This window comes from Rhineura floridana, chromosome 10 (assembly GCF_030035675.1).
Source record: "Rhineura floridana isolate rRhiFlo1 chromosome 10, rRhiFlo1.hap2, whole genome shotgun sequence".
Taxonomy (NCBI): domain Eukaryota; kingdom Metazoa; phylum Chordata; class Lepidosauria; order Squamata; family Rhineuridae; genus Rhineura; species Rhineura floridana.
In genome coordinates, this window is record NC_084489.1 from 18672630 (window position 1) to 18694666 (window position 22037).

General features: G+C 44.0%; 1 protein-coding gene and 1 pseudogene across 4 annotated transcripts in view; one reads left to right on the plus strand and one right to left on the minus strand.

Annotated features, from left to right (window-relative positions):
* The first annotated feature begins 11477 nt into the window (after window positions 1-11477).
* MYRIP (myosin VIIA and Rab interacting protein) overlaps window positions 11478-22037 on the plus strand; it is a 377908-nt gene continuing 367348 nt past the window's right edge. For 3 of the 4 annotated variants that reach the window (XM_061587553.1, XM_061587556.1, XM_061587558.1), the window contains exon 1: window positions 15161-15751. The gene's annotated coding sequence lies outside the window, so the exon portion shown is untranslated. Of the gene's footprint in view, window positions 11522-14047; window positions 14114-15160; window positions 15752-22037 lie in introns of those variants that run through there. The other variant, XM_061587554.1, reaches the window with a different exon arrangement.
* On the minus strand, window positions 13340-13471 carry LOC133365676 (5S ribosomal RNA; annotated as a pseudogene).

A 22037-nucleotide genomic window follows, 5' to 3' on the forward strand; every position in this document is an offset into this window, starting at 1 on the left:
AGCAGCACTGCCAAGGGAAAGAATCCTGCTTCCTAGGCTGAGAACCACACAAGTGCAGGTACATGTGCGCACTCTTCCGCAGGTTTCCAGAAGTGTAATTCTTGTGACTCTTGTGGAAACCCAGAGCAGACACTTTCTTCCTCACTTCTGCATAACATGCTTGACAGCCATGGCTGCATTCCAAGAACAATTTTCTTGTTTGCAACCAACAAGTGCTTTTCTTTGATCTTTCAGTTCAGTTTTCTTTTCTTGATCCCCTGCTGACTGCTGGGTTATTGTTCTCCTCCTACACTTTGTGCAAGGCTTGCCCAGATGCCCAGTCCAAGTGTAGGGCAAAAATGTAGTCAAAGACAAAGAGGCAAAATGCGTCCAGGGTCCTCACAAGACTTGGGAATGGCTGAAATGCAAAAGGAGTACCCCCCTTTCTAGGGAGCTTTGCACTCTACTATGGTTGGACTTCACAGCTGGCTGCTAGACAATAGGGCCCCATTCATATGGCGGGTTACGTTCTGGACCCCCGCTGTAAAGTGAAAACCGCTGTGAAGTGGAACTCATTGAATAGAATGGTGCGCAATGCCCGAAAACCACCATAAAAGCAGAACAAGCGCCGTATGAGTGGGGCTTTAGTCTAATTGCGTCTAATTGAGACTGCTGTATTAGCGAATCGCTGTAAAGCGGGGCCCTACTGTAATGTAAGTCCAGTCACAGTTTGTAGGTCCTTGGCTGTGAACTCCTGCTATACTAATCGTTTAGCTTTTTAAAAGAGTGCCAGCAAAGATAGATGGGGTGATCTGGTGGACTCCGTATACTTGGTCTTCCATAATATGTTTGCAAAGTCTCTTACCAATAACTCTTCAGTAACTTTAATGATAATTTAGGCCTTCTTACAGATTGAAAACTGGCTAAAGAACAACATATCAAAACATGAAGATCTGGAGTCACCAAGCTTATGGAGGATATCAAATTATTCAGGATGGTGAAATCCAAAGCAGACGTTGAGGAAAGATCTCTTCAAATTTAAGTGAATCAATATCAAAATGGCAAATGGGATAGGATCTGCACTGGCAGTGATTAACTAGGAAAGTATCTTTGGTATGTGTGATAGCTCACTAAAAATGTCAATTCAGTTTCTATTTATTTTGTTAAGAATATTTATAGAACACCCTTCCTTGAAAAGAACTCAGGGCAATTGTACATCAAAACAAATAGGCAAAATACTTCAAACAGTTTAAACGTACAAACTTTTAAAAGATAAATAATTAAAACAATTTAAAGTGGCAGTGAAAAAGAAGAATTCCATGTTAGGAATTATTAGGAAAGGAACTGAAAACTGCTAGTATCATAATAAAGTAAATGTACTGCCTTCAAGTTGATTCCTGCAAGGGAAGAGGACCATCACCGCCCAGGGAGGGAGAGCCATCTGCCTGCTTTGCTGCTGCTGCTTGGCCAACATCTCTGCTCTCTCCTTCTTGGGCTCCTGCTCTGCACGTGGGCACCTCGCAGGACCAGGCTCCAGGTGGCACTTTTCCCGGGAAGAACGGTTTGAGAGCTGCGTTGGTGCGCATGGAGCATGGGACTGTGGTTGTTGTGTAGACCTGAATGGAATGAGTGGATGTTTGTATGACTGTATGTTGTGAGTGTGTGTGTATTTTTATTTTATTTTATTTTTATTTTATTTTATTATGTGCCTGGGCGGGAGGATAGGGTATTGGGAGGGGGGACCAGAGGGGGCCCCTGTTAGCGTAGTGACGGGTAATGGGAGGTATGGCGTTGTGAGGAGGACATGCCGGTTGAGGGGAACTCGGCACAGACAATTGGTGGCTGTACCGTGTTCCGGTCCTCCCCACATCCACAGGATTGCTGGTAGTTCTATCAGCCAACTCTCGGATCTCCAGTTGCTGCTTCTTAATGCCAGATCGGTAAATAATAAAGCTTCCCTCATCCATGATTTAATTGTGGTTGAGGCGGCCGATCTGGCGTTTATTACTGAGACATGGGTGAGCGATCTGGGAGGCATTAATCTCTCCCAGCTGTGCCCACCTGGGTACTCAGTTCAGCATCTGGGTAGATCCGAGGGTCGGGGATGGGGAATCGCTGTGGTCTATAGAAGTTCCATCCCTCTCATTAGGCACCCTATCCAGGTAGCTAATGGTCTGGAGTGTCTCCATATTACGTTGGGCCAGCGAGACAGACCGGGAATACTGTTGGTGTACCGTCCACCCTGCTGCCCAACAGCCTCCCTAACTGAGCTGACGGAGGTGGTCTCGGGTTTGGTGTTGCGATCCCCCAAATTTATGGTATTGGGGGATCTCAACATTCATGCCGAGACCGCTTTGTCTGGGGCGGCTCAGGACTTCATGGCCTCCATGACAGCCATGGGGCTGTCTCAATTTGTTACTGGCCCTACGCATATTTCGGGGCACACTCTAGACTTAATTTTTGCTACTGGAGCAGGGGATGGTGATCTGGGAGTGAGGGATTTTACATCTATTCCTCTGTCATGGACAGATCATCGCCTATTGAGGTGTAGGCTCACAATGTTTTCTCCCCTCTGCAAGGGTGGAGGACCTATTAAGATGGTCCGCCCCCGGAGACTAATGAATCCTGAGGGTTTTCAGAAGGCTCTGGGGAGTTTTCCGGCTGATAAAACTGACGCTCCTGTCGAAACCCTGGTCAATCTGTGGAATACGGAAATGACCCGGGCAGTTGACACGATCGCCCCGGTGCGCCCTCTCCTCTGCAGAGCTCAATTGGCTCCGTGGTTTACCCCGGAGCTAAGAGTGATGAAGCAAGAAAGGAGACGGCTTGAGTGCAAATGGAGATGAACTCCCGACGGCTGTGGTCTTGCACTTGTGAAGGTCTCTACCAAGCTCTATGTGAAGGCGGTGAGGGCAGCGAAGAAGCAGTACTTTGCTGCCTCCATTCAGTCATCTTCTAACCGCCCAGCGGAACTTTATAAGGTTGTTCGGGTACTTTTACACTCTGGTCCTCAGAACGCAATAATACCATCAATAGCCTGCTGTAATGAGTTTGCGAGACACTTCCAAGATAAGATCGCAAACATCCGCCGGGACCTTGACTCCAATATTGTAGCAGTTGAGCCTAATGAGGTGTCCGGAGCACAGTCCTGTCCTGTTTTATTGGATGAATTTCAGTTGGTTCAGCTCGAGGACGTGGACAAGGTGCTTGGACAGGTGCGGGCGACCACTTCTGCTCTGGATCCTTGCCCCTCATGGCTAATAAAAGCTAGCAGGAACGGAACAGCCGGATGGGCCAAGGAGGTGATCAATGCCTCTTTACGAGAGGGAGTGGTACCACCCTGCCTGAAACAGGCGGTGGTGAGACCGCTCCTAAAGAAACCCTCCTTGGACCCTGAAAATCTTGACAACTATAGACCGGTAGCAAATGTTCCGTTCCTGGGCAAGGTTTTAGAGCGTGTGGTCGCTCACCAGCTCCAGGCTCTCTTGGATGAAACTGATTATCTGGATCCATGTCAATCGGGCTTTCGGCCGGGGTTTGGTACAGAAACAGCCTTGGTCGCCCTGTATGATGACCTCTGTCGGGAGAAAGACAGAGGGAGTGTAACTCTGTTGGTTCTCCTTGATCTCTCAGCGGCTTTTGATACCATCGACCATGGTATCCTTCTGGGACATCTTGCGGACTTAGGAGTTGGAGGCACTGCTTGGCGGTGGCTGTGCTCCTACCTCAAGAATCGTCTCCAGAAGCTGGTGCTTGGGGAGCATTACTCGAGTCCCTGGATACTCCAATATGGGGTCCCACAGGGTTCAGTTCTGTCCCCCATGCTCTTTAATATCTATATGAAGCCGCTGGGCGAGGTCATTAGGAGATTTGGAGTGCGTTTCCAGCAATATGCTGATGATACGCAGCTCTACTTCTCCTTTTCATCTTCTTCAGGTGAGGCTGTTAATGTACTAAACCACTGCCTGGCCGCGATAATGGACTGGATGAGAGCTAATAAACTGAGACTCAATCCTGACAAGACTGAGATGCTGTTGGTGGGGGGGCTCTCTGCCCAGATGGTTGATGTCCGACCTGCCCTAGATGGGGTTACACTCCCCCTAAAGGAGCAGGTCCATAGTTTGGGGGTCTTATTAGATCCGCTCCTGTCACTGGAGGCTCAAGTAGCCTCGGTGGCACGGAATGCGTTCTACCAGCTTCGGCTGGTAGCCCAACTACGACTCTATCTGAATAGGGAGAACCTTGCCACAGTTATCCATGCTCTGGTAACCTCTAGATTGGACTACTGTAATGCACTCTACGTAGGGTTACCTCTGAAGACGGTTCGGAAACTTCAGCTGGTGCAGAATGCTGCGGCCAGAGTTCTTACTGGGACAAAAAAATTTGATCATATAACACCTGTCCTGGCCCAGCTGCACTGGCTACCAATATGTTTCCGGGCCAGATTCAAAGTGTTGGTTCTTACCTATAAAGCCCTTAACGGCATCGGACCGCAATACCTGGCGGAACGCCTCTCCCGCTATGTACCTACCCGGTCGCTGCGCTCGACGTCGAAGGCCCTTCTCCGTGTCCCAACGCATAGGGAGGCACGGAGAACGATAACTAGAGCTAGGGCCTTCACAGTGGTGGCCCCCGAACTATGGAACGCCCTCCCTGATGAGATACGCCTGGCGCCTTCTTTGCTATCTTTTCGGCGCCAGGTAAAGACCTACCTCTTCGCCCAGGCATTTTAAAAATTTAAAAAATTTTAAAATTTGCATTTAAAATTGAAAATTTTTAATTATGTTTTATTGTGTTTTTGTATTTTAACCTGTTTTATTATGCTGTACACCGCCCTGGGAGCTTATTGCTATAGGGCGGTCTAAAAATGTAATAAAATAAATAAAATAAATAAATTCCGACTTATGGCGACCCTATGAATAGGGTTTTCATGAGGCTGAGAGGCAGTGACTGGCCCAAGGTCACCCAGTGAGCTTCATGGCTATGTGGGGATTCGAACCCTGGTCTCCCAGGTCGTAGTTCAACACCTTAACCACTACACCACACTGGCTCTTTATATAAATACATGATGCACACTTGGAGCACTGTGTACAGTTCTGGTCACTTCATCTTCAAAATGATAGCGCAGAACCAGAAAATATGCAACAGAGGACAACTGTATTGAGACAGCAAAGCACCATCCATTGATTTGACTAGGACCAACTGCCATTTGGCTCTTCCCTTCCCAGAAATGCCTCCATCAGTAACCATTTCACCAAGCAGCATCTGAGGGAGAGAAAAAACAACAAGGTTTCCTCCTGCAGCATGGCTGGCATCAAGGGGCATTTGGCTCCTCCCCATGGATTGACCATTCCATCTGGTCATTATGTAACTTCTTTATGCAACTGTTTCTCTCTCGCTATTCCTGTTCATATTATGTCTCTTACATGTGATCCACTTTGCGTGCTTTGGCAGAAAGGTGCAACATAAATGTAGTTGCTAAAGTAATAATAAACAAACTAAAAGATCAGGAGGAAAGACTAATGCATTTGGGGCTTTTTAGTTTAGGGAAAAAATGACTGGAAGGGGATGATAAGAGGTTTCTAAAATTATGCATGGTGTGAAAAAGTAAGTAACAGTGGCAGTGTTCAGAGATTATTCATACCAGGTCCTGGAAAGGGAAAGCAATTGGGGAGGGTATTTGCCTTTATGCCCTGCTTGCAGTCTTCCCGAAAGGAGGTGCCTGCACCCTGTTGTAGGCAGGATGGTAGATTCATCCCTGGCCGGATTCTGCATAGCTTTTAGGAGTCCTTCAAGATGATGAACTCTGCAGAAGAATCACAAGCATCTATACATCATGTGATTTACCGTCATAGTTCACACAGTGATCAGAAGTAACTATTTATAGAAAAACTGAATTAAGAGGAAACTTGACTTTAAGTTTCAAGCCTATGAATAGGGTTTGTACTTTTAGGATTGCACATTAAATATTTTAAGCCCTTTAAATATTTATAGGCATGGCTGTTGTATCATTATGTGCCCAGTGATGCAGCAAATTAGTTTTGACCTTTGTTGTGTACATCACAGTAATACCACTTGGTATCACCATTTATTACAAACTCATGTTATAAATTGTACATATAGCTGGAGCTCTTGGGTAATAAAATAAAAAATCAGTTTGAAGAACAACTTTACATAGAAGTTCCTACTCCTAGTGACCAATCACATATTACAAGTGAATAATATTACTTGTGTTCTCCTTTCAAGATGGATCTGTAGTCCACCAATTCTGAGGATGCTAAGTGGTCTAGAAGGTTATTTTGACATTCATTCACTGGCGATCACTTGTGGCCAAGTAAGATTGTCTGCCAGGGTAAGGTCTTTAACAGTGGGTCCATAAGTGACTATGGAGGCCAATTCTGGATCCACACAGCCTCCCACAGTGAGGACATAGGTTTCCAGATGGAAGATGGTCACGATGAGGATTTGCTTGATGTGCCTTCCGCTTAGCTCGTTTGTCCCTTTCGCCCTGTACTCATGCTTCTTCGAAGTCCATAGCACCTTTGATAATGGCCGACCTCCAATTGGGACGCTCATGGGCCAAGGCTTCCCCATTCTCGATGCTCATGTTACATTTTTTTAGATTAGCTTTGAGAACATCTTTAAACCTCTTTTGCTGTCCACCGATATTCCATTTTCCACCCTTAAGTTGGGAGTAAACTAGCTGCTTTGGAAGATGGTGATCAGGCATTTGAACAACATGGCTGGTCCAGCAAAGTTGATGTTGGAGGATCATTGTTTCAACACTGGTGGTCTTTGCTTCTTCCAATACTCTAACATTAGTCCGCCTATCTTCCCAAGTAATTTGCAGAATTTTCCGGAGGCAGCGTTGGTGGAATCTTTCAAGAAGTTGGGAGTGGTGTTTATAGATGGTCCATGTTTCACAGGTGTACAGTAAGGTCGGTAGTACAATGGCTTTGTAAATAAGCATTTTGGTCTCCCTGCGAATATCCCGATCCTCAAACACTCCACGCTTCATTCAGGAGAATGCGGCACTCCCAGAGCTCAGAGGATGCTGAATTTTAGCGTCGATGTCAGCTTTTACAGAGAGATGGCTGCCAAGATAAGAAAAGTGATCGACATTCTCCAGCGTCACACCATTAAGCTGGATTGATGGTGCTACAGAGGGATTGGTTCGCACTTGGTAATGAAGCACTTTGGGTTTTTTCATGTTAAGCGAGAGGCCAAGCTTTGTATATGCTTCTACAAAGACATTTAGGATAGTTTGAAGATCTTCCTCTGAATGTGCAGAGACTACATTATCATCGGCATATTAAACTTCTACAGTGGAGGTCGTAATTACCTTAGTTTTTGCTTTTAGCCTACTGAGATTAAAAAACTTTCCATCTGTTCAGTATGTGATTTCCACACCAGTGGGAAGTTTCCCCTCAACAAGTTGTAGAATCATGGCAATGAAAATAGCAAATAAGGTCGGAGCAATGACACATCCCTGTTTGACACCTGATCCCACTTTGAATGGATCACTTTGAGAGCCATTGTTATCCAAAATTGTCGCCGTCATGTTGTCATGGAGGAGTCGCAAAATATTCACAAATTTATCAGGGCATCCAGTTTTCAGAAGGATGGTCCAGAGAGCAGTTCGATTTACAGTATCAAAAGCCTTAGTCAGATCTATAAATGCCATATACAGAGGTTGGTTTTGCTCCCTGCATTTTTCTTGAAGCTGTCATACAGTGAAGATCATGTCCACTGTCCCCCTGCAAGGGTGGAAACCATTTTGGGATTCAGGGAGGATGTTTTCTGAGATAGGTAGGAGGCAATTTGCGAGGATCCTTGCAAGGATTTTACCTGCGGTAGCTAGAACAGAGATGCCTTGGTAGTTCACAAAATCTGTCCTATCACCCTTCTTGAAAAGAGTGGTAATTATGGCATCCTTAAAGTCTTCTGGGATCTCCTCCCTCATCCAGATTTTTTCGATGAGCTTATGTAGTTGTTGTGTAAGTTCAGGCCCACCTTCTTTAAGGACTTCAGCAGGAATCACTAGCTTTGTTGTTCCTCATTTGATTAATGGCTTTTCTGACTTCATCCAAATTAGGGAATACTGCAAGCTCATCTCTAATTTGTTGGTGTGAGATTGCAAGAAGACCTCACCAGCCACATAAGAGTTACGATTAAGGAGATCATGGTAATGCTCTTTCCAACGCAGTGCAATATACTCTTTGTCCTTTAGAAGTTTGGTACCATCTATTGAGCGTAAGGGATTTGTACCATAATTGGTTGATCCGTAGATGTCCTTTGTGGTATTAAAAAAGCCCTGTACATCATGAGCATCTGCAAAATGCTGGATTTCTTGAACTTTCTTTATCCACCAGGTGTTCTTAAGTTCTCTAGTTCTTCTTTGGACCTCAGCCTTTGCACTGGCATAGATGTTTTTCTTAGCAGCACAGTTAATGTCTTTTTGCCATATCTGGAAGGCTTTCCTTTTCTTGTCAATGATATGTTCATTCTCATCAAACCAATCCTGATGTTTCTTAGTTTGGTATCCAATAGTTTGTTCACATGCTGCAATAATGGAAGTCTTCAGTTTAATCCAGTGTTCCTCAACGTTTTCAGGGAGTTCCGTCAGTAGATGTTTCTTGAGAGTTGTTTGAAAGCAGGCTTGCTTAATAGGAACTTGAAGGGTGTGGATGTTCATTTTATGCCTTGGTTTTCTTCCTTGGAGCCTATGTTGAGGAACAATATTAATGGCCATAGTGGATCGAATTAATCGGTGATCTGTCCAGCAGTCATCGGCACTCATTATGGCCCTAGTGTGGAGTACATCACGACGATCTCTGGCATGGACAATTACGTAATCCAGGAGATGCCAGTGCTTCGACTGAGGGTGCTTCCATGATGTTTTAAATTTATCTTTCTGGCGAAAGAGTATATTTGTAATAACAAGATTATGCTCTGCACAGTTAGTCAGAAGTGGAATGCCATTCAGGTTGCTATTGCCAACTTCTTCTTTCCCAATGGTTTCTGGCCATAAATCAAAATCACGCCCAACTCTTGCATTGAAATCGCCCAGGAGGATAATTTTAACCTCCTTAGGTATATCTGATAAGATGGTGTCCAGCTGGGTATAAAATTTTTCCTTGTTGTCTTCATCAGCATCTAATGTTGGTGCATAAGCACTTATAATAGTTGCCTGCTGGTTTTTGGCGAGTTTTAATTGGAGAGTTGAGAGTCGTTCATTAATGCCAATAGGAACTTCTGACAAGAGTCTTTTATCTGCTGCAGCCTTCATCCGCCTTCACAGCCGTTGTAACATACACATTGTTATCCTCTACCTGTTCTGCTGTTGAGGACATTCTTGGGTCGTTCTTTGTCTGGTTCCTCTCCTTTGAGCTTACCGCCATGGGCGACCCTGCTGGGAGTACATGACTCCCGACGGCATCGCTCATAGGGTTTATTGGAACACGCAAGCCCACTCACAACTACAAAGTGATGATCCAGTGAGGGGTACAGTACATTTTGACAAGATAGGTACAGTAAGTCTAAAGAAAAAAGAATGGAGAGGAAAAAGTTTTGGGAGTTATCACATACTTGAAAGGATTTCAGAAAGAAAGGGAACTATTATCTTTCTTATCTAATAAAACAAAAGTAAGTGGATTTAAATTACAGGAATATAGAATTAGGTTGAAATTTTGGATAAACTCCATGACTTTGACCCTAACTTTCCTTCCCTGAATGGGAGTTCATAGTCATGGAATGGGGCTTTTCCACCTCACCCTTACCTCTGCAGTCCGCTGTGTCCTCAAAATCCGACCTTGGGAGCTTATGGACCCTTGAGGATTGTGTGAAATTTAGTGCAGGAGGGCTGCATATGGAAGGGAGAGTTTGTGGCAATCTCCCTTCTGCCCCCTGCTTATGTGTACAGAGGAGCCACTTACTATCCAAGCCAGTATGTGAAATTCACAACAGGTTGTAGAAGCTCTTTCCTCTGTACTTTTCAGTCTCCCTTTAGAAACTTCTGTAAAGGCTTAGGAAGACCTTCAAATTCTAGTTTCAAAAGCAAAATGCTAATGGGTGCATAATGCTAGTAGCCACCTTGTTGTCAGCTTGTGGGGAGTGGAAGGAGGGGCTTCTCTAATATTAAAGCCTCTGCTGCTGTCATGGAACAAGAGTTGACCAGGCCCAATTTTACTCTTCCAGAAGTTGCCTCTGTGACTGACTGTGGGGCAGGAAGGGGAGAGAGCAAAGCACTCTCCCATCCACATATCATTCTGATGGGTATTTTGCTAGTTTTTAATAAATGTGGTTTGATGGTAGTTATTATTTGAAAAATATAGCCAATGCTGGGGAATGAAAATAGACTGCTTCAGGTTAAAGACATGTGCTTTGTTCATAAATCAATATCTTGAGTTTATGCTATTGCTACAATAAAGCTCCAGAGACTACTGTTCATTTTATCACTGTGAAGGGTTATGGATGAACTGTTTGCAAGAGCAAAGAGCAAAGGAAACATACATACAGTTTGTATCATATGATCTGTCCAACTGCCATGGAAAACATGTAACTATGAGACTTTAAAGAATACCTTCAACATCTTTAACACCTCTGATGGAAAAAACAATGATTTTTATAAATACTCATAGCTGATAGTTGCAATCCTCTCCTCACACCAGTCTGATTTCAACCTTTATATAGAGCCTAATTAAGGCAAAATTATTGGATTGAAGTCGATTTAAAAACTTAGTTTAAGATGAGAGTTAAGGGCACTTACAAATTCACTCATGCATCAAAAGCATCAGAACTGCAAGTTAAGGCACCCACCTTATATCTCACCCAATGGAAACAGTAAACGCGCTGTAGTCAAAAGGCGTCCATACTTTTCCTTGGTTTGTCAGTTCCAATCTGTCAGTAAATTACTTAGCATTTAAAACAGGGATCTTTAATCCTCATAATTTTAGATACACAACTTGAATTTCACCAAACCACTGCAAGACAAATCCATGCAATATCCTTGATTATTATTTTTTTGTCATAATCTAAACAGAGACAATGAATGTATGCTTTTGCTGGGCAGAAAAATTCTTGAAAACAACGGGACCATTGCAATTCCAAGCAGACCTTTAAAAACTACTATAACTCAGTTATTTTTTAAATCAGATTTTTCTGAAATTTGGCCAGATTATGAGGGAGATAATTCATAACAAATTTAATAATAATAGGGCAAATCATCTTGATTTTATGATGAATAGCATTTTAACCACTGGCCAAAGGTTGCAAAAACTAAGAAAAGCCTGACTATTGATGTGTTCTCTCCCCTCCCCCCCCAGATCTTCTACTGAGGCATATTACACAACTTACTGTCCCTTGAAGATATCTTCTCCTCCTGATTCTGTCAACTTTTCCTGCTGGCGTACACTTGACTTCTCATAAATCACAGTGTTGCTTCTGTTCTCCCTGCCTGCTCATAATGCAGAAAGGAGAAGAGGGCTTTGAGACACGAGGGCAGAAGAGCATACCTCTACCTTAACTCCAGCGGCTGTGCAAGGTAGTACACAGAAGAGTCAAATTACCTCTTGCTTCACCACATGAGAGTTTTTTTAAACCTCTTTGTCACCTACTTATTATGAACTATCTGTCCAGCTGTGACCCAGAATCTGAAACTTTGGCTTTTAATTGCTGAAGATGGAAATGGACTGCCTTCAATTCGATTCCAACTTATGGCAACCCTATGAATAGGGTTTTCATGGTAAGTGGTATTCAGAGGGGGTTTACCATTGCCTCCCTCTGAGGCTGAGAGGCAGTGACTGGCCCAAGGTCACCCAGTGAGCTTCATGGCTGTGTGGGGGTTCGAACCCTGGTATCCCAGGTTGTAGTCCAACACCTTAACCACTACCCCACACTGGCTCTTTTTAATTGCTACCATAAACTAAGTAAGTTTTAAGACATTTGCATATTGACACACACACCTTGAAGGAGCTTTTCTTAGGATCCTGTAGGAAGCGGAGTGAAATTGCTGGCATTGTTTTTTTTTACCACAACTTATTAAGGACACAATCCATCTCATATTTCTGCTGGGTTGGGGGGAGTTGGATGCAGTGGCCCTTTGGCTGAGCTGGCAGGCTTCTGGTGCCGCTGGGCTCTGCCACCAGACTGAGCTGCGTTGCCACCGGGAGTCCACTGGGGGCGGCCAGCCTGGCAGATGGAGGGCCAGCACAAGCCAGCCCCCAAAATGGGGTACACTAGGGCCCTGCTTTATGGCGGTTCACTTTACAGTGCTTCGCTAATGCGGCGGTCTCAATTAGATGCAATTAGACTAAAGCCCCACTCATATGGCGCTTGTTCCGCTTTTACAGCAGTTTTCGGGTGTTGCACACCATTCTATTCAATGAGTTCCGCTTTTCAGCGGTTTTTGCTTTTTGGTGGGGGTCTGGAACGTAACCTGCTGTATGAGTGGGGCCCTACTGTATTCCGGGGGCATGGCAGAGAGGAGCTGTGGGGGGGGGACTTAATGCAAGATCCTCCTTGCATTTCAAGACCTCCCCTGGGTCCGATTCGGCTGAAATCTCCACTGGGCAAAAGGTTGGCAGAGTAAAAAATTTGCATTGGGCATTTACAGGGATCGCTTACTCCCCAGGAGGCCCATTCATGGGAGCTGGGTTCTTCCTTCCCGCACATGTCCGCAGCTCCCAATGGAGCTGGTGCTCAGCTGGGGTAGTGACTCCTGAGCAGGAAGTGGATGCCACAGAGCTTTCCACTGCCTCCTCCGCCTGGCTTTCCACCATTTGAGTTCCTCTGTAAATGTGATAGGGCCCACCAAGGGGCCAGATAAAGCTGCTCTGAGACCCGGTTGCAATCTATGAGCTACCATCCGACATACAACCTGAAATCTGAAACAGTAAAGAAAAGCCACATCCATTATGCTCTTCAGACTAATCAGGCTAACAATGATACACTTTTCTTTATGTCTGGGGCTTGTCACTGCTTCTTGGTCACGTGATGTGGAAACAGATACTATGTTTTGAGCAGATGCAAATGTTGGAAGATGACCAATATAGCAGTGCTCTCCAAACCTTGTTTCCCCTCATGGACCACTGGAAAATTGCTGATGGTCTTGGTGGACCACTTAGATTTGTCTGCCTGTTGTAGCAATTGTAATGTGCTGTGCTAAATGCTGTATTTTTTAAAACTGTATTTTTATTGCTTCTTTTATTTCATATATTGTATTTTATTATATTACAGTTTTTGTTGTTATATGCCTTCAAGTAAATTACGACTTATGGCGACCCTATGAATCCTTTTGATATATTCATAGAGTTTTCATGGTAAGAGGTATTCAGAGGTGGTTTACCACTGCCTTTCTCTAAGCCTACAGCACCCGGTATTCCCAGGTGGTCTCCCATCCAAGTACTAACCAGGCCTGACCCTGCTTAGCTTCCGAGATCAGGCAAGATCCGGAAGATCAGAGGAAGATCTTCAGAGTAGTATGGCCGTAGCACATATTACAGTTTATATTTCATATAATTCAAACTATAGTACAATAAAATGCAATGTAAGAAATAAAAGCAATAAAAATACAATTGAAAGTAAATATTAATATTTAATATGAACTTGCTATAGATCACCTGAATGAAGCTCACAGATCAGAGTGTTGGAACCCCTGCTCTACAGTAAACAGGAATAGTGCAATCTCCACAAAACAGCTGCAGGCCCTCAAGTCCGTCTAGAATCTAGCGCATGGCATAATAACAGTAATTCCATCCTGCAGAGGAAGACACCTTGAAGGTTGCCTCCCATCAATGAAAGCAAGTAGTAATGGCAAGAAAGCCAAAATAAATATGAGTCCAATGCACACAAAGAGGAACTTTAGGCTACAATCATATACACAATTACCTAGGAGTAAGTCCTACTGAGCTTACTGGGAAATACTTCTGAGAAGATAATGGACAGGGTTGGGTTGGAAACAATGTCTTATGAGCTGGTCATGGTTAGCATGGAGAAGAAAAGATTAACTGTCTAACAATATGTGAAAGGCTATCAGAAGATGGAGCAGATTTGTTCATTGTTGTTTCAGGGCAGAACTACAACCAATGAATGAACAACCACAGATGGGTGGAAGTTGTAGGGCAGCAGATTTCAGGTAAACCTTTTGCTGTAGTTGCATGATTCCTGCACTAACAGGGAATTGGACTAGATTCCATGAACCTTGCCAACTCTAAAATTCTTATGATTTTATGTTAATCTGATATGAGCATTTGAGACCCACCCCTACAACAGATTAATTTTATGGTTTAGGCAATTATTTTCTTCATTACTCTCATTTCCCTCAAATGCTTGGTGTGAAGGCAAACACAAAATCTGAAAGCGTTTTGTAGATTAAAAGTAGTATACAAATCTTAAGTAGTCCACCCACTGGCTCCAGATAACATAACAGTGCTCTACTGTCTTCTTTCTGGTTGCTGTCATTTCAGTCGCCTTGTCCTCATATGTTAATGACAATTCAAGTCCTCCTTTTCAGCAAGCCGCTCTTCCAACCCTTTCATGAATAGATGTTGCAGTTTTCACCTTTCCCTTCTTGTGAAATGTCTTGCCAACTCTGGTGCTAGGAGTCAGCACCTAGCCAATTTCATTGAATAGTAACTTCTCCACAGTCTGCAGTATATTGTGCACACCCTGAAGGCTGAAGATGCCGAAATTATGCTTGTGTGTGATTTATAAAACATGAGAAGTTGCAACCTGTCCCCCTGTTTCCTGTGTGGAATATATTGGTTTTACTATCGCTATTTTGATATGTTGGCTTTTATTTCTTAATGCTGGGCACTAAACTTTCTTGAGCTGTGGAGAAAGCAATAAGCAATCTAATAAACTGACAACTACTTCCCATGCATCTTCTAAAATGAAAGAAGCAGTGGCCCAGGCTTGAATGAAAACCAACTCCTACGCAATGGAACCCCTTTTCCTAGTGCCAGATGTGAGGTGTGGGCTGCCTGTGGTCACTCAATGGTAAGGGAATGGCATTCTGCCCATGCTCAGTAACACTCTTTGTTATACCATCCCAAATTCCAAGGTATCCGAACTTGACTTTCTGCTGTTCCGTCTCTGGTTTAACTTAAGCCCCACCTCTCCCTTTCCCCGGTACTTAAGGATGACCACAGCGTGCCCCTTCTCCTGAATGACAACAGCCGAATCCTTTCCCACCACTCCTGAACGAAACTCCCCCCCTTGACTGTCAGCTGCTACTGCAACGTGCGCGCGCGCGCCATGTCCTGGCCTTTCAAGCGCGCGCAAAGGGGCGGCTGTGCGCGTGCGCGTCGGCCATCCCATGGAGAGAGCCAAGCGAAAGCGTCGCGCCTTGCTGGAGAGATTGGGAAAGTAAGCGCGCGGTCTGGCTCGTGGCCCGTCAGCCTCCCCTCCCTCAGGAGCCACCACTTTATTCTGATTGGCCGGCTGGAGTCCCGGGCAGGTGTCAGCAGCCGCAGGCAGCCAGGAGAGGACAGCGAGGGCAGAAAGGGGAGAGCAGGGGGACTCTCAGGCATTAGCGCCACAATTCTTAGCCCTGGCAGAGGAGGAGCCCCTGCTGCCTCGAGAAAACCAGGAACGGTTGAAAGCCGTCACCTTCCCGTGACAGCTGCCAGGGGAGTGCCGAGAAGAAGCAACGCGGTCCCTTGCCCGGCTGGTCTCCTCTCGGGACACTTGTGCTTTGCGCTGGAGAGACTCGCTCCTCTGCGGTTCGGGAACTCCTGGAGATATTGGTGCACACCGCTGCCAAAGGCTGGAGGTGGGCTTTCTTCCTCCCCTCGTGCGAGTTCGGGTGCCTAAAAATAACAGCTGGCTCAAGATGCCCCATACCGCTACCTAGGCAGGGAGGGAGGGATTTGAAGGACTTGTTGACCCGGCTTCCCCTCCACCCCTCCGCATCGGGAGTATTGCCAAAGCAACCTGCCGGGTGGGGGGTCGGTCGGTGGGGAGAAGTGATGAGGGAAGTTGCACGGCAGCTTCCATTTTGGTGCATCTCTCTCTCTCTCTCTCTCTCTCGTGTTACGCCGATTGCGAGGACTGACAATTGTCCACCTCTTTTTGCCTGCTGCCGCCAGTCTCCTTTATTGCAGTGCTTGCTGCAGAGAAAAGGAAAATGTGTCTGTGTCTGGATGGTGGTTTCGATGCAATTGCTCACTTGGACACACATTGCTGGAGGGGAAATGTGCCCAGATTTTAGAGCAGATCTTGGCTGGCTTTGACGTGATTGTTCTGTCGGGATGGTTAGAGGGAAGCTGAGGTGGGACTGAGAGATGTGATATAATCTAACGCTAATCTTTTCTCCACTGCTGCGTTTCTTTGATTTCGGAGTTTGGCTTCAGTGTGGCGTTTATGCTCACTTCAACTGCCTTTGCAGGTAAATCCAATGCTAGGTGCCGATTGACACCTAACTGGATTGACACAAGTGAGGAGATAGTCTTAAGGAAAAAGGGGTCAGTCTTCAGGGCAGGCAAAAGAAGGAGCAAGAAAGGATGCTGAAAGAACATAAAAGAGAAGGGGCTGGTTGTCATAATCACAATGATAATGCTGTAAAGCTCAATTCTGTTGGAAGTAAGTCCCATTGAGATCAACAGGGGTTATTCTCCATAGAATTGTACCTTTTAGCAGATACCTGTACTAGCCTAGAGGTCAAGATGATGATACCTTATTTTAGATAAGCTATTGTGTTGCTAGCTATTGTACTTGTTTTTTAATTATTATTCTTGCCTTTCCCCAATGCTAAGGTGTGTGTATGTTGCTTGTTCTGTGCCAAGGATCAAATTCTCCTAGGACATAGTAAAAGTTGGTTTTATGTCTGTATTTGTTGTCATTAAAAATATTTATAACAATCAGAAAAATTATAATTTCATCATACCTAAATTCTATTTTTTAATTTATGAAGAAAGCAGTAACCAGTGTTAATTGCTTGAAATAAATGCCCCTTTCCACTAATTTGATTTATTTACATTAAAATGCTAATCAAATTTGTTTAGTTTGGATTGGTGGCCAGCTGCTCACATAGCTTGACAGATTTATTAAAACATCATTATCTGAGCATAAATAATTGCTTCTGTTATTTCTCATTTGAAAGCAATAAAATGCCTTGCTTTGCACTAACTTCCTATGGATTTTGGTAACTGTAATGAACACTTACATATATATGATGTGATGCTTCATTCTTTCTGCTAGTATATACAGCAGCATCTTTTTAAATCATTGGAGGAGCATGTGTTACTATAACTTTAACTTAAGGACAGCACATTGTAATTGTGAAAGAAAATACCATCTTGTTGAAGTTAACTTGTCATAGGCAAATTAATTAAAGAGAACAGTGTCATGCTGAGGTGTATTTTTTTAAATTAAGGTAACCAAACTGAAACGCAAAATGCAGCAAAATGTTTTAAAATACTGCTGTGCTCTTAAGCATTTCCTAGGGAATGTAATTATGCCTAAGGGAATTATATTGATGAATACGTTGCATATGCATTAAAAAGCTTTCCTATCTTTCCCTTTCCAAATTGGATTTGTTATAAAGGAGTCAAGAACCCTTTATTTTAATGGAAACAGGGGTGCAAGGTTGTGATCTAGTCAAAGTTGAGCACTTTTAAGTCCAGTAATTATGGGAGAGATTTAATTATGTGTTTAACTCTTAAGTAAAATTCTAGGGCTATAAACTACATAAGTTGTCTAGTATTTGTCAGACGTCCTATCACTATTATTCCTTTGAAAATGTTCTTCCAGAACTTGTGAAGTTACTTGTGCTTCTATTAACTACCATCAAATAACACTTGCTAATTAAGGGTAAAGTTCTATACTTGAGTACACTGCTACACAGATGGAATGAGAGATATGCCACCACAATGACAGCTACACTGCTGAAACACTTCAGATGTATTTTATTTATTTATTTATTTATTATTTCAATTTATATACCGCCCTTAGCAAAATAGCTCTCAGGGCGGTGAACAAACAAGATAAAATACAATATATCATAATAAAAATACAAAAACATATACAAACAAACAACAAAAAGCACAGCAAAAACAAAATAAATACTACAAAAATTAAAAATACAGATTAAAAGATTAAAAAGATTAAGAAGATTAAAATGCCTGGGAGCATAAAAAGGTCTTTACCTGGCGCCGAAAAGATGGAAGTGTAGGCGCCAGGCGTACCTCTTCGGGGAGGCTGTTCCACAACTCAGGGGCCACCACAGAAAAGGCCCTAGATCTCGTAACCACCCTCCGGGCTTCCCGATGGGTTGGTACCCGGAGGAGGGCCTTAGATTCTGAACGAAGTGAGCAGGTAGGTTCATAGCGAGAGAGGCGTTCCACAAAGATGTACTAAGAGTTGTGGGAGGGATGGGGGTGGCACAAGGGAGGAGCACATTTATGCAGTATTCTATACTTCTCTAGACCATGGCAGCAACAATGGCACAACTTTCTTTTGTCTTGGGAGCGGTGTAATTTCCCTCTCACTGACTTCAAAAAAGCTGTCCATGTGTTGACTGTCTTACCCATGTTGCTATAACAGGGCATGGGAAATGGTGTAACTTAGCACCCAGTCACAGCACACCACCAGTACACATGGGGAGACCACAACTCAGTTGATAGGGTACAGCATGAGGCTATGTCTCTCTGGCTGTGTATCATGCACAGAGCTCACAAGGGGGAGCTCTGGAGAGGAAAAATATGGAAAATGGGCACTTTGCACAAACAGAACACTTCTAGGAACTTGAGCACATTCCTAACACTTTTTAGTTTAGAATATTTATAGGTACTTCACCTTGGGACTCCAGACACAAAAAATCAACAGCAAGGACAGCACACCTCGCACAGGTAAGCAAGGGAAAGGGGAACACTTACTTCAAAGTATGATTGCTGTATTTAATTATTTTATTTAACAAAATGTATATACTGTTTGATTGTGAAAAACCTCTAAGCAGTTTACAAAAAAGATTAAAATTATCAATAAAACAGTTATGTGCCTTCAAGTTGATTTTGACTTATGGCGACCCTATGAATCAGCGACCTCCAATAGCATCTGTTATAAACCACCCTGTTCAGATCTTGTAAGTTCAGGTCTGTGGCTTCCTTTGTGGAATCAATCCATCTCTTGTTTGGCCTTCCTCTTTTTCTACTCCCTTCTGTTTTCCCCAGCATTATTGTCTTTTCCAGTGAATCATGTCTTCTCACTATGTGTCCAAAGTATGATAACATCAGTTTCATCTTTTTAGCTTCTAGTGATAGTTCTAACACCCAATTATTTGTCTTTTTCGCAGTAAATGGTATCCACAAAGCTCTCCTCCAACACCACATTTCAAATGAGTTGATTTTTCTCTTATCCGCTTTTTTCACTGTCCAACTTTCACATCCATACATAGAGATTGGAAATACCATGGTCTGAATGATCTTGACTTTAGTGTTCAGTGATACACCTTTGCATTTGAAGACCTTTTCTAGTTCTCTCATAGCTGCCCTCCCCAGTCCTAGCCCTCTTCTGTTTTCTTGACTATTGTAGAACACATCATGTCTGGATTGACTTGCCTAAACAAAAAAGTATTGTCTCCCATACCTATTTGCCATATGGGAATACTGTGTCTTGTTGGAACTTGTACTGCACTAATACTCTCCTACCTCCACCACAAAAGTGAAGAGCAGTGTCTCCCACACATAGGGGAGACACTCATTTCCACATGCAGATAAGCTCTCTGTTGGCAAAAGCCAGGCACTCCACTCCAAACATTGCCACAAGGGCTGAACACTCATGAGCACTTTTTTCTTGCAAGAGCATGTTACATGCTGCTGAATGAGGTGTCTCTGCACACAGAGTTCCACTGCAATCCACAAGGGAGAAAGATACACATATACCTGCAGTTTCCCACTTTTCCTCTGCACCTGGTAAGGGGCGTGTGTGCTGAGGCAGGGGCATACCACAGTGGTACCATTCACTCTTTTGTTGCCGCCCCCCAAAACACCTACTGTGCATCCAGTTTCTATGTGACTATGTGCTTCAGCTGCTGAGTATTGCATGTTGTTCTCTCACTGTGTCTCCTCCTCTCTGCAGGTTGGTTTCTCTCTTCCACACCCCATTACATGCAGACCGTGAGAGACGCCTACTCAGTCACCAGCAGTAGTGACCAAGATGCTTCCAGCTGTTTGTCCATGAGCTGAAAACCTACATGCTCCAGGCAGGCTCCTGCACCCTGGAAAGCTCAATGATAGATAGTTACGCAACAGATGAAGATGTTTTAAATGTGGAGTTGGTGTCATAAGGGACGCTGCACCTGCCACCCTGCTATCTGTTGAGTCACTGCCCAGGGCAAGGGGCCCAGCTGGAGTGACTGATTGGCATCCCCACACATTTGTTTTCCTTTCAGGATCTCCTCCATCCCAGTTGCTGTTCAATAAAATCTTTATCACTGCCATATGTGTTGTTTTTGTTGCGGGATCTGGCTTCAACTGATCTCAGAATGGGACTCTGAAAGGGGTGGGCAAGAAGCTTGATGGGCTCAGGGGTGGTGGCCCCTTGTCTCTCTATTCACTCAAGGTCTTTAGAGTGTGAAGGTGCAGACCTCTTAGGGTATACAAGTGGGATGGGTGCTAGTGCCACGGTGTATGAGGCAGTCACTTGGTGTGGTGGGGAGAGGGACTGATATGGAGAGGGAAGGACAACGAGGTCTACTGTGATTATACCCATTGGGGCTGGTTAATTGGGAAAAATAATGGGTGGGGTGGAGATTGGTTGCCTGAGGGACAGGTGGCCCAAAACCACTGATTGGCCCATGTAATACTTTTCCTGATTGGCTTAACCGTGTGTGGGCGTGGAAGGCCCTCTGTACCTTTCCTAGTGTGCAGTTGTACTTCAGATTCAAACCTGGAAACTTCTGAATGTAAAATGTGAGCTGTGCCACCTGGCTAGGGCTGGTATTTGTTCACCTGGTTTCTGGGTGTTGACACTGGAGGTAAGACTGGGAGGGAGAGACAAATGCTTAGCAATGTATTTTGAGATTCCTGTGGCTGAGTGATAGGAACTGCTCAGTGATGTTTGCTGTGTGAGTTTGCATCCTAGGAGTTTTCTGTCTTTTGCACGTGTTGCACGGGCTGTTGTTGTTGCCAGATGTGTTAAAGGTGAATGGCGCTATATTTACCACCCATAATGGAACTCCCATCTCCTGTTTCCTGATCTTGTCTCCTATACATTACTGAGCCACTAGAGGTCATTGCTGTCAATGAGTGTCTGGGACTACCCTTTATTATGAGTCCGGGCCCCTCTTTCACTGCTTGGTATGAGTCTCTTCCTGGGTTGGTCTTGAACCCTTGCCTCAGGAGTGCTTTGGATATGCTCTGCAGATACCTGCCCCAGGAGATATGTGGGTGCTATGCTCTGTGAGCTTTCTTTCTCCTTGTGTGTTGAATGGTTGTGAGCAACATAGGGGATTTGAGCTCCTGTCTGGACTTGATGCCTGAGGACTGGCAATATATTGTTACTGGCTGTGCTGCTCAGGCTGAAAGTGTATATTTGGTGCATAGGCTTGTTTTGCAAGTTCCTGTTTATGTTGTGTCTATGACTCTGTTGGTATCAACATTTCATAATTTAATAGGAATAGATAATCCCGCTAGATATGAATGTTGCAGGCCATATATACATGTATGCGCACACATTTTCCATTAATAATTTTCAGAATCCTGACTATTGCTATTAGTGCCTTGGAGTATAGCAAAACAGGGTCATGGACTTAATGTTACATGTCCAGAAATTCCCAAAATAAATAGATTTATAGTTGATTCTCTTACTGACATCTAAACATTAAGGGAATCTTCTGGGTTTTCTAAAAAAAAAAGTCAAATTCTCTGCAAGTTTACTTAAAAATAATTTCTGCTATCTTAAAATGGGACTTGCTCCCAGGTAAATGTATATGGGATTGCAACTTAAGTAAAATATAGCATTAAAGCTTGGTGACTCTCATACAGGAACTGCTTTTAAGGTAATAGGCCAGAGTTCTTGATGCAGTGACTTCACGCTGGTTTTCCTAGTTGCAAGAACTA